Source organism: Leucopleurus acutus (assembly GCF_964270905.1).
Source record: "Leucopleurus acutus genome assembly, chromosome: 8".
Taxonomy (NCBI): domain Eukaryota; kingdom Metazoa; phylum Chordata; class Mammalia; order Artiodactyla; family Delphinidae; genus Leucopleurus; species Leucopleurus acutus.
In genome coordinates this window covers 78,818,709-78,831,591 of record NC_139151.1, presented here as the reverse complement: position 1 = coordinate 78,831,591, position 12,883 = coordinate 78,818,709, and the positions used below count along the sequence as shown (strand labels likewise).

General features: G+C 39.6%; 1 protein-coding gene across 1 annotated transcript in view; it reads right to left on the bottom strand.

The window, feature by feature from the left end:
- BBOX1 (gamma-butyrobetaine hydroxylase 1) overlaps positions 1–12,883 on the bottom strand; it is a 77,447-nt gene that overhangs the window by 56,242 nt on the left and 8,322 nt on the right. The gene's annotated exons all lie outside the window — the stretch shown is intronic.

Below are 12,883 nucleotides of genomic sequence, written 5' to 3'. Positions count from 1 at the left end.
GAAGCTCTTCAGTTAAAGATTCATGAGTACAGCGTGCAGGGTTGCAATGTGTTATTTCAAGAGTTTAGGACCTTCTGTCTACATGCACGGAACTGTGCTGTTGGCTCTGAAACAGCTCATCTCATGTGCTGATGAGCAGCTGATTGCTTACTGTCTTTTCCTATAAATATCTTGCAGGGGCCCAGCCATAATCAAAATCTGACCCCCAGATTTTGGGACTTTGATTCTCTTCTCTGCACTAAGGAAATCCTGCCCTCTTTGGAAATTCTTTTAAATCTTGCCTAGTGAACTCGACATGCCTTTCAAGATTCTGGTCACTTGTCCTTTTTTAGATTGAGATCTTCCAGAAGCTGACCTTGAGATGAGGATTTGAATGCAAGCAATTTACTAAGGAGGTCTCCCTGGAGGCACCAATAGGAGGTGGGGAAGTGAGAAAGGGAAGGGGGCCTCTGGAAGGTGTTTTAATGAACGGGTTACTTCTTTTGCAGCTGGGGCTCAGCACTGCTGGACCTCACGGCAACACTGTAGACTATACTCAGAATACAGAGTTGTGCCACCCAGGGGCAAGGAAGCTGAGATGCAGAGGCCACCCACACCTACCCCTTATTGGTTGAGAGCTGCTTCTGGGCGTTCACTCCTTGGTCTTTCTGGCCTTCCCTGTGTGTTGGTCAAGCATGCTCCCTCAGGCAGAGAGAACCCTCCAGGAGCTTGGCAATCTCGCAATAGCAAGCTGTTGGCAAGTATGGGAAGAGTGCTGAGGAGGTCTGATGGGGCAGTGACAGCCTCTGCAATGCCCACCTTCAGGATCTCCAAGACTGGGTTAGATGCCTATCTTCTGTGATTCCCCAGCACCAATACACACCTCAGCCCCTGTGCTCACCACCTTAGGCCGAAAGGATTTTTCACTTACTCCACACATATTTGCTGAAAGTCTGGCTATGCGAAAGAGGTTGCATTGGTGAATAAAAATAGATGTGGGGCTTCCCTGGTGGCGCAGTGGTTGAGAGTCCGCCTGCCGATGCAGGGGACACGGGTTCGTGCCCCGGTCCAGGAGGATCCCACATGCCGCGGAGCGGCTGGGCCTGTGAGCCATGGCCGCTGAGTCTGCGCGTCCAGAGCCTGTGCTCCTCAGCGGGAGAGGCCACGACAGTGAGAGGCCCGCGTACCGCAAAAAAAAAAAAAAAAAAAAAAAAAGATAGATGTGATTGTTGCCTTTGGGATGGAAAAAGTGAATAAACACCCAAGCAAGCAAATAAATACATAAAAATAAACGTTGTAGTAAGTGCTGTGGGCGTAACGAATGGGGTATATTGACAAATAATCATTGGGAGTGGGATGGAGAACTTATTTGCTTAGACATGGCGGATAAGAAAGGTGTAACTGAAAAGAAGCTTTTTAAGCCACATCCTGAGAGGTGAGAGAAGCCAGTCTCGCGAAGGGCAGGGAAAGTGTCTAAAAAGGAAAGACAGTAGGAAGAGGGGTGATCTCTTAGCTTGTTGGAGGACCTCAAAGTCACTGAAGCTAGGACCCATGAGACAAAGAGGTGGATGTTGCAGATGAAGGGAAAAAGTAAGCAAGTGTGGGTCAGCAGGTCCTTCTCTTTTTCCCTCTGCCACTGGACTGTACGGTCCTTGCAAACTATAGAGATCCTGTTGCTTATCTTTATTTCCTCACCACTGTTGCCCCCTTACTCTTCCTCCCCCTGGTATATAGCCCAGGGCTTGCACCCAGTAGATTTTCAGAAAACTGCTATGTTCTGTATCCTAAACAAATCTTTGTTTATTTCCTAATGATGACTGGAAACAAGAAGCAACCCCTGAAAAAGTAGTGTTTGAGCACACTTTAGTATTTTAAAAGATGGAGAAATCCATAAAACCTCTCCTCTAGGTGATAATCCCACCAAATTTGAAAAGTCTCCCTGAGAATGTACAAAAGATGCTTCTAAACAAGTTTACATTGCTTGAAAGAAGAGAAACACATTTTTGTTTTGAACTATTAAGTACCCGGTAATATATATATGCTCAGCCCCATATATATAATATATATATGACAAGAGTGACGATTTAGTTGGAAAAAACAAGAACTCATGAAATAATGAAGCAGCACTAAAGGGGAGTGTGTGAAAAACACTTGAAAAAATGAGAGTGAACACTTATTGGGCATTTATAATTCCAGGCACCCTTCTAAGCAATTTACATGGAGTGATGCGTGTAATCCTGACAACCCCATAATAGAGGTTCTATATTATTCCCCCTATATAGATTAGACAGGCATCAGGGTCATACCTAAGTTAGGCAACGTCACAAAGCTAATATATGTCAGGGCTGGGATACCCACACGAAGAGCTAGACTCTGGATATTCTGAAAAAAATTCGTCAAAGGATAACAAGCACCAAAGGATGTTGATAAGGGAGATTATTATCTCAGACTCCATTGGAATCGGCAGGACTAACAGAAAATTCAGTTTTACCCTCTGTCCTTGTTGTGACTATCCCCTCTGACATCTCTCAAAAGGTTATAGAACACCCTCTTGATGGCTTTTAATTCCAGAGCACACATCTCTCTATGGCACAGCCTATCCTGGTTCCAGATGGCTCCAATCAACACTATCTTCTTCCTTATGCAGAGGCACATCTACGTCTGTCACCTTCTTTTAGGCACTAATTCTGTGCTCCAGAATCACGCAGAATATGGCAGTCTTGGAGATGTGTATAAAGACAGGCCCTGAGCTGAGTTTTTCTTTCCAAGGCTAAATAGTCTCTTTCTCTCCCATATTTTTCATGTTTTATGGCTCCCAAGCCCTGCACTACCCTCTCTGCTCTCCTCTGGTTGACGCTTTCAAGTTTGCTGATGTCCCACAGCAGCCTGGGCATCTCAGATCAGACATAACACTACAGGCGTGCCGGCACGGTGGGCTCGCTACTACATTTTTATTCAGGCCGCCTAAATCTAATTAACTTTGTTTTGGCAGTCTCAAGTCTGTTGACGCATACTAACTTTTCGGTCAACCAGAATGTGTACGAATTCCTCCTCACAGTGAAGCTCAGTGAAGCTAGTTCCTCTCAGTGAAGCTAGTTCACTGAGAACATATTAAGCACATATAGAGTTGAGGATGCGGGTCCAATGTGATAGGGACTTTGTGTCAAAATTCATCACTCAAGGTTTGAAGGTGACAGATGTGGATTCAAATCTGAATTCTGATACTTCGTCTACGTGACCTTCAGAAAGTGATGCATTCTCTCAGTTCAATTTCTTCATCTGGAAAATACAGAGTTAAACAACCCACAGGGTTGTTGGGAAATTTAAATGAGATGATACCTAGAAAGAACTTGACATTGTATACTTAATTAAATCTGCACTTGACCCAGAGCAGCTGAACATGGCTGGAGGAAAACATACCATGATGAGTGATGTTATTGCACATCCAGTAATCTATAGTTAACTCTATCTCGTGCTCCCCTAGCTGACTGTTTCTCACGTTCCCTGTCCTCAAACTTCCCACACTTCCTCCTCCCATTCATGCTTAGCTGATAACTTTGCTTCCTATTTCAGTAAAAAATTAGAAGGACTCAGAAGAGACTTCCATACACCCCATCGCCACATCGACCAACCTGCCTGTGTCCAAGTCCTTATGGCCACTTGATATAATGTAGATAAATTTGTAAATTTCACGATCTCTTTCTCTACCAAAATGTAAACTCCTTACAGATAAAGTCTACCTCTGTTTTGTTCATCGATGCATTCCCAGTACCTAGAACAGCGGCTGGTACATAGCTGACACTCATTAAGTACTTGCTGAATAAATATAATGCATGGAAGATGTTCAATAAATGGTACCTGTTATTAATATTAGCTATTTCGCTGGATTCCAATTGTCTAGTGGGGATGACAGTCAAATACACCGACATTGACCCTTCAGTGCAATAATTGCAGCGACACAAAAAGAGTAGCCGGCACCAATTGCTGCAAGCACAGGGAAGAGGTGGATGACAGAAAGGCATTCAGTAAAGCAGATGTTCTTCAGTCAAATCTTGGCTCTGTTACTTCTTTGCCTCTTTGATTTTGGACTAGTTACTTACTTTTATCGCCTTATGTTCCTCATGTGTAAACTGGTTACAGTGATGTTGCCTTTGTAAAGTTGTTGCTAGGATTAAATAGAGTAACACATATCAAGCATTGAGCTCTGTGCCTGGCAGATAGCAATGCTTTAAAAATATGAAGAAGGAAGACTGGCAAAGGATAGGGGAAGAGGAAGGGGAGGAAGAGGGCGTACGCTGTTGGTAGTTCAGATGGAGGGTTGGTGGTGGAGGTAGTGAGATGTGGATGGATTCTGGATTGTTTTGGTAATAGGGCTAGTAGATTTTCTTGACACATTGGGTGTGTAGTATAAGGGATAATGAGGAGTCTAGGGTGGTCCTGCTGCCTGAGAGATGGAGTTGCCATCAACTGAGATGGGAAAGACTGTGTGTGAAACAGGACCATCTGCTCCCATCAGAGGATTCACCTTTTCTCTGGTTTTCTTCATTTTTTCTTATTGCTCCAAGTAAATCACTTTATAAATCTCCTTTTTGGTTGTCCATCATATACTGTGCTTGACCAATTTATTCTGGGCTAGAAACTTCCATCACGTCTCAGTGAAGTTAGAGTTGAGAGACTCTGCTTCCTCCTTGCATGAGCAATTGTTCTCTTTAGATACTTTTCCTCTATCTTCCTTATTCATATTGTCTGTTTTCTATATGGTGATGAGACTGTATCTAGATGGGTCTGGAATTTTTTTCATCCAAGTATCTAGGTTTGTACATGAAATATATCTACTGAGTGCTGGTATTTTCATCTGTAGTGATCCTTGACTAACTAGTAGATAACTCACCACTTTTCCCCAAGTTTGCTGATCATCCCAGCTTCAGTAAACATTTTTACAACACTGATTGGAATTAGGGTCATAGTTGACCAGTCTTTTCATTGCCTTCCTTAGTATTATTTAAAGGAAACTATCTGTCAGGTAGGCAAAAATTTGGCCCAGACTTCAAACCAATGTCTGAATAACTAAAATCCTTTTCGTGGCAATAATTCACCTCTGAGTCACTCTCAAGTGTTTAATCGGATTATAACATGATTATTCGTCAAGTAAGGGGAACTCACGCATAAGAGGTGATCATGCCACTGTTGTTTCTCTCTCCTGCCCTTACCTGAATGCTCTTTACTATGCCTCTGCTATGTTCATGGCTCTCTAAGTAGAAGGAGAAGGGGAGGGAAAGGACCTAACAGGGTTTGAGCATCCACAGTGTGGCAGGCAAAGTACTTACATTTTTCCATTTATTCTTCACATCCTGGAGCTGAGAGGCATTGCCTCTTTTACATATGGAAAAAGTGAGAGTCAGATCATTTATGACACTAGGTCAGGTTCACAGAGCAGAAAGTCAAAGCCCCTTTGCTGACTCCAAAGCTGTTCTCCTTTCAAAACACTGTGTTGTTTCACGGGGGAAAGCGCTTTCCTAGCAGACCACATTCTTTCACTTCTTCTCCTAACAAATTCTAACAAAATTCTTTTAGAAAAATATATATGCTTCCATTGTTACATTATAGCTTTGCATTTTAGTGTTACCAGTGAAATTATGTCCATTTCCTGGGCTTGCTTTCTTTCTGGTCTCTATTTTGTAGTTTGACTTGGGGATAAATATAAATATAAATATAGGGTAGGTTGGTAAAGGGCTTCTTTGGGATGTGAGTTACACCTTGCAGGATGGAAAGGTGAAGTTTGGCCAGACAGAAAGAATAGAATAAGTGATCTGAGAAACTAGGAGTTTGGACAAAAGTAAGAATCCACATGCTTGCTGAGGGGGCACTACATTGTGGGATGATTAGAAAGTCCCAGGGAAGACTTTGGACTTCATTGTGCTGCAGTGAAACACCAGAGCCAGGGGGGAAGAAAGATGATGGTGGGCATCGGGAAGATTACCCTGCAGAGTTGTGCAAGCTGGGAGTGAACACAGAGGACTCAAGTGTGAGATAATAAAAGGCTTCAACTAAGTTGTTGGCAAGAAGGACAACCTATACAACCTTTTCCCCCTAAAACCTTTTGAATGTCAGTCTTCTCTGGGCAAACAGGCGATGTGCATGGAAGCTTGACAGCTAATGGAAAAAAGGAGAAAGAATTTTACTAATAGGATTCTACATTTTTTAGTTTCATATGTTTCATTGAACAGTAAACATATACTGTTCAAGAAGCCTCTCAAGGCTGTTCTCTGTAGTTATTTACAACTGCTTTCAAGGGAAACTTCTGAAGATGAAGTGAGTTAATATGTAAAGTGAGACATTGTTTTTCTCTCAACATGGCGCTACTCAAGGTGATAAGTAGGTACCATCATGCAGTTAAAGATTTAGGGGCATAGACAGGTTAAGTACATTGCTCAAGATCACAGACCTAGAAAGACCTAAGTTCAAGAGCACTTTTAATTTCAGTGCTACACTGCTCTTTTGATTAAGAGCAAAGTTACAGATTGAGAAATATACGGAATTTTGAGGAAAAGAATAAAGTTAGAGAATTCATTCAATGGAGCAGTGATTAAAAATTATTTACCTAATTTGCTCAGCTAGATATTAGGCAAATACACAGAATGGGTAAATAGCAACATCAAGATTCTTTTTAAAAATCAAATTTTTCCTACAGGGATAGAAAACTTTAAAAAGAAATTAAAAATCAATTTTTTCCATGGGCATATTTGAAAGTTTGGGACTGGAATCTTAAGGAAGAAATTTAAGTAAGATGAAGATATCTACTATCCCAAAACTATAGTTGTTCTGCTGTGTTCTGTCATCTTGAAGAACAAAGTAGAACCAGAAGTGAGAATAATTGTTTATAACTTATGTGTAAGTTTGGTAAAAGTGAAGCTAGCATATAAAGCAATCCAACTTTACTTCTTGAAATTGCCACACTTTGGAATTTTCTAAATTTATAAATTCTAAATTTGCAGTCCAATTGCCAATGTTATAAAACTTATTCTTGGGCTGCAAGAAGAAGTAAGTCTTGTTTGTGAGAAATGGAAGTTCTTCACTCACTGAAAAAAGCCCACTCTACCCTGTTTGAGAAGAAAAAGGAAGGAAAAGAAATAAATTTACTTTAGTGTAACTCTAGAAAATTACTTTTCCAAGAATAAAAAAGTTAGCATATTTTTCTTAATTTTTGATGTGGTAAGTATACTGAAAAAATATGAAAAGGGAATACAACGTAATAATTCTTCCTTAAAGTGGATTTGTTTTAGATTCTCAAACATATCCTCAAACTTTTTCAAGTCTTTTAAAGATATCAGCTTTTGAAGACACCAGCTTTTCAAAATACTATTTTGCACTAACATTGGATGATGACACGATTCTTTGTTTTATGAAGTTGTTGAGTAATAAAAAATGATTTTTTAAAAAGAATATAATGTTTATTACCTAAAAATTAAAAAAAGTAATAGATGTAGTACACAGGCCTTTTCCCCCCAGTATTTCTGTAATGTATCTAGTTGTAAAATAGACGTCTTTAATATTTGGTTGGACAAAAATTTCATTCGGGTTTTCCATAACATCTTACGAAAACCCGAACAAACTTTTTGGTCAACCCAATACTTATCTCTGAGTATGTGGTTATGTATTTTCTAATTGGAGGTATGGATGGAGATGAGAAAAGGCAAAAGAAAAAGGATCTGACCTAGAGTTTACAAGTGGGATCAAAAACTAGGCAGATGGCTGTGGGAACAACCCGCAGATTCGGGGCCTCTGCTGGGTACACAGCACTGCAGGGTACTTCCCAGTCTTGGAATCTCCCATCTTGAACTCACTGACTCACAGCCCATGGAGGGATATTAGACCCTTTACATATTACGCCCACGCTTACCAAGTACAATGCAGAAACTGAGTGGGATAAATGATATGTAATTCAGAAAAGAACAAGACACGTTAGAAGACATCACTATGGCACAGAGAAAAAGTGAAGCAAAATATGCATTTGTAAACTCACAAGCATTTAAGATACCTGTATTCGTTTCATCAAAACCCCAAAGACATTTCTCTGAAAGTCAATAGGTTCATTTCACATATGGCAGGCAAAGTAGAATAGAGACTAGCTTCTTAAACTTACGAAGACTTTGAACCATTCTCCCACCTGTGCATCAGACAATGTGAGCCTGGATGACCTCAGGGAAGGAATTTTTATAAGGTCTTTCTTGGGAAGGGAATGTATTTTGGTACATAACATGGTGAATTGATTGCTCTAATGCAACTGATTTAACAGAGCTCTTCTGAAGCCATTCTGACCTGGCAGTTCTGATACAGTTGGAACGTTCTAAGGCAGCTTGAAACAAACAAACTCCCAGTCCTTTTTATAATTACCAAGTAATATGTGAAAAAAATGCCCTCACTCATCCCCGACATGCACTGCAGATTCCCACCTCTAGGGGTTTAAGAAAGGGAGAAGGATGGGGCAAAGCTTAGGGACATGGGTGAAATATTACATGGGAGTTAGGCATGTTTATTGTGTACATTACTTGTTAATTTTTTTTAAAAGATAGTGATTTTTTCTCTTTTGGAAAGTTTCTGTAAAAGTAGTCTGGGTACCAAACCAATTCTGTTCTTTGCACTATAATAGAAAGCTTCATCTTCAAGGAAACACACGCCCTCTGTAAGAAAGGGGGAGCTCTGTTTTTGGGGTTGTTTTTGTCACCATGTGCAAGGCACAGAGATCTTAGAGGGACCTTATATCTCCTTGAGATTTTTCACTCCTCTTGTGGCATATTCCTTTTGAAACAAAGGAGGGAGTCATAGCTATGTACCGAAGGGTTGTAGTCTGATAAAGTACACAGGTGAAGGCTTGCTCTGCTAAAGTGGAGCGTATTGAAACAAGGGGAAATATCCTTTTCTGACCGTGCAATGTACTCACTCCCTGCACTGCTGAGAAAACTGAGCAGACTGCTTCCATAGAACAAACAATTTTCTTCAAATTACCACATTTTAAATCTCAATTTGCAATGACAAATACTACTGATGTCAGAGAATAATATACAAACGTTTTAGTACCAGTTCAAGGAGATAGATAGGAAAACAAGCATTCATTCTGCCTCTGAGTATTAATAAGAAGAACAGATATTTAGGTTCATATATATATACGATCATGCTATGTATTGATTTTTTTCCCCATTTTAGTCTTATCAATTTTATTTTGGGAATTTTGCATCATGAAGTTAGTCACAAAAAATGAGTGTATAATTATGTCAATTTCACATGGAGGTTAAAAAACAATTACGTTAAAAAATCTTCATATTTCCAATGTTTTATTAAAGGCTTCCATTTCATCCACCTATCTGGAAACACTCACGTGCAAGGCTTCAACAGTCTGGTTTTAAATTGGTAGAGATTAGAGGGCCAGCAACCTCCTGTCCTCCAGGTCAATGATATGTTTCTCTTGAGTACAAATTCTACCCCCATTCTCTCTGCTACTTCCCTACTTTAAGTTCTTAATGGCTCTTACAGGACAATTTCTAGGCCATGCTATGGTTACCTTGCTCCCAGGCACTACCCACGCCAATCCATCCAGCACAGATGACCATGCCCAAGACCTTTCTACAACACAGAACTGATCACTTCACCGTCTTTAGTAAGATAAGTACAAACCAAGCACCAAAGGGGTACACTGGAGGGGGAGAGAATGCATCAAGAGAAAAAGGAAGCTAAGAAGACATTCACAACCTTGTAGGCATTTACGAAATTATATGTATTTGGTAAAAATCAGAAAGATACAACTCTGAAAATATAAAATGCATCCTAAAGAAAATAAGTAAAGCAATCTTCTTAAACTTATAAAGACCTTAAACTCATTTCTCTGGAATTTTAGGAAGAGAATCAGCCTGGGAAACTAATGGAAGGAAACATACTTGACCTCTGTGCTGGGCAAACTTCCTTGCCTAAGGGTTTAGGGCTGAGCTTCTTAGTAGGGTACTTAAGCCACTTCCTTCCTTGTTGCCTAACAATTTTAACTTCACCCATATTTTAAACTAATTGCAGTTTCCCGCACCTACCCTGCCCTTTTATGCTCCTCTGATTTTCTACATGCCCTTTTCTCTGTTGAGAATTTCCTTTCCTTCTATCTTTGTCTGACAGATCCTTCAAAACCCAGCTCAAGTATTAGCTCTTATTTGAGTTCCATTTCCTTGTTTCTTCAGAGTCCTTCTACATTCTAATTAACCTTCTATGCACACTTTCATGTACTTAAAATGATGTACCATACTTATTTGTTTCCATGCCTAGTGTCCCCTCCTAGACTGGATAAATCCTCTAGGGCAGAATCCATGTCTTTTTAAAACCTGGTATTTCCTTACAGCTTCCCACATGAGATAGGTGCGCGATATACGTGCAGTTGAATAGAAATTTATGACGGAATGATCGTTACCCATGCCTTCTTTCCAGCTGTGTCTGTCCCATGACAAGAGTTTTTTCTGGCTGATGTTTTTTTCATTTTTGAGTTCAACATCTAGTGCCAAGCAAAGATCAAGGAAAAGTGATCTTCATCTTGACGCCAGATTTTAAAAGTGTTTCCTCACTCTAAGGAAAGAGCAGTAGAGGAAACATTGCCACTGAGGACTAAAAACAAAATTCTTTGACAAATGTAACTGAGTTTGTTTACTTGTTCTGAGTATGAATGTTTGAAAATATGCAATGGCAGGGAAATAAGGTGTCAAATTCTACAGGCAAAAAGCCATAGAAGCAATATTTCAAAAATGGTCCATTAATTTCTTCTTTCACCTACCAATTGCACAGCTTGAGAATATATTTTCAAAATCTGATCTTGTTTTAAACCATTAAAATAGTTTCCGTTGTCTAACTAGCAGCCAGTCCTCCTTATATTATTCATGATTGCAGCCTGTCAGTGTGACTAGTTTTTTCCACTGTTTAACTGAATGTAGTATCATTTCCATCCTGCTACTGCCTGATAGTACTGAGAAATGTAAGCTATAAAACTGAACCCGTCAAGAAATATTAATGGAGGGGGTGGCCATATACTTTTACAATGCTTAAAAGCATAAGCTGTAATAATAAAAAGTTGGCTTTTATTCCCTGAAAATAATCAAAAGAAGAACTCGAAGGAAATTAGAGTAAAATCCAACGGGATTACAAAATTAGGGCACAGTTAAGGAAAAATATTTTGAGTACCAGAAGAAATCTAAAATAAATAAAAAATAATAATATACTTGTGATATTGCTATTTGACCCAGACAGTTGCCACTCAGTTTTGTAACTGAAGACTCTTTGAAGAATCTAGCAAAGCACTCACTGGGGGGAAGGCAGGAAAAACATCTTTCCCTTGATATCCATCTGGATTCCACCAGCTAGCTGGACTAGATAAAGAGGAAAATGGATTCCTGGTGGTTTAGACAGAAAGCACTAGAGCAAAACATTGTCAGGTGTCAGAATGTTGAGATTAAGAGAATGGAGGAAGCTAGCTCTTGATAAGACTGGACTATGCTCGAACAGGAAGGGGACCACGTCATACCCTATTGATAACCATGGGACAAGGTGAAGCTGTGGGGTTCAAGTTGGCTATTTAGTAACATCTCCACACCCAGTAAACTGTTGTAAGTCTAACATTGAAAACCATGCAGTTACCACACATGTTTGAGAATTTCAGATTCGAAAGGAGTAAGGTAAAATTGCTATCTTGGTGTATGACCCAGAAATCCCAGAAGAGGTGTGTATAAAATCCAACAAGGCTGGTCAGTTGCCCAAAGGGACAGTGGTCCAATATATCTGGTAAACAGCAGAAAAGAATGTTCAGGGAAAGTTGGCTTGTTAGTGTGTTTGTAGAAGTCAAGGTTCTAGTAAATACATATGAATCAGCATGTTTTCAGAATTTGAAAACATGAATTTGTGGGCCTTTGACCCACATCATCTTATGACACAAATCTTCAAAATACACAGAGAGTAAAGTATTAATACTTCCCATTTCTCCCCAGCACCTCTGTTTGAGCTGTATTACTGTGTATCTCCAAAGATCGTATTTAAAAAATAACTTTTTATCTATATTAAGTATTTACTTTGTCTCTCAGATCAAAAATTAAGTCTTCTTCATAGAGAACAGACTCATAGTTGCCAAAGGGGAAGTGGAGGAAGGATGGAGTGAGTTTGGGGTTAGCAGATGCAAACTATTATATATAGGATGGATAAGCAGCAAGGCCCTTCTGTATAGCACAGGGAACTATATTCAATATCCTGTGATAAACCATAATGGAAAAGAATATAAAAAAGAATGTGTATATATATATATATGTATAACTGAATCACTTTGCTGTACAGCAGAAATTAACACAACATTGTAAATCAACTATACTTCAATAAAAAAAGAAAAAAGACTGAAAGCAAATTTTAAAAAAACCAACAAAGAATAAAGTCTTCCTTTTCGACCGAATCTTTTTACTGGAGACTTTCTGAACGTTTCTGTGTTCACAGATTCCCTTGGGATTCATATAAACTCTCCCCAAGCAATTTGCTGTGCACAAGCCTGACACACATACACACACACACACACACACACACACGCTTACATGCACACTCAGTGTTGTCAATGTTGTGTATATCATTTCATGAGGTTCATAGATCACATAGCTTTATCTGATGCCAGGTTAGGAATTTCTGCCTTATTGATTCTGTGTGGTTCTGGCCTTAGATAAAATTCTTAAGGGCAAGTCTGCCTCTGGTTCATCCTGCTGCTTTGCAGGGAACACTTACGGAGTATCTATGGTGTGCCAGTTTTTGTGTTAGATGACAAGGATAAATATTTGCTGCATTTCTTTTCTTTCTGTCTCTTTAGAATGTCTAGAACTGCTCTATGTTTCTTTCCATCTCTACCTAC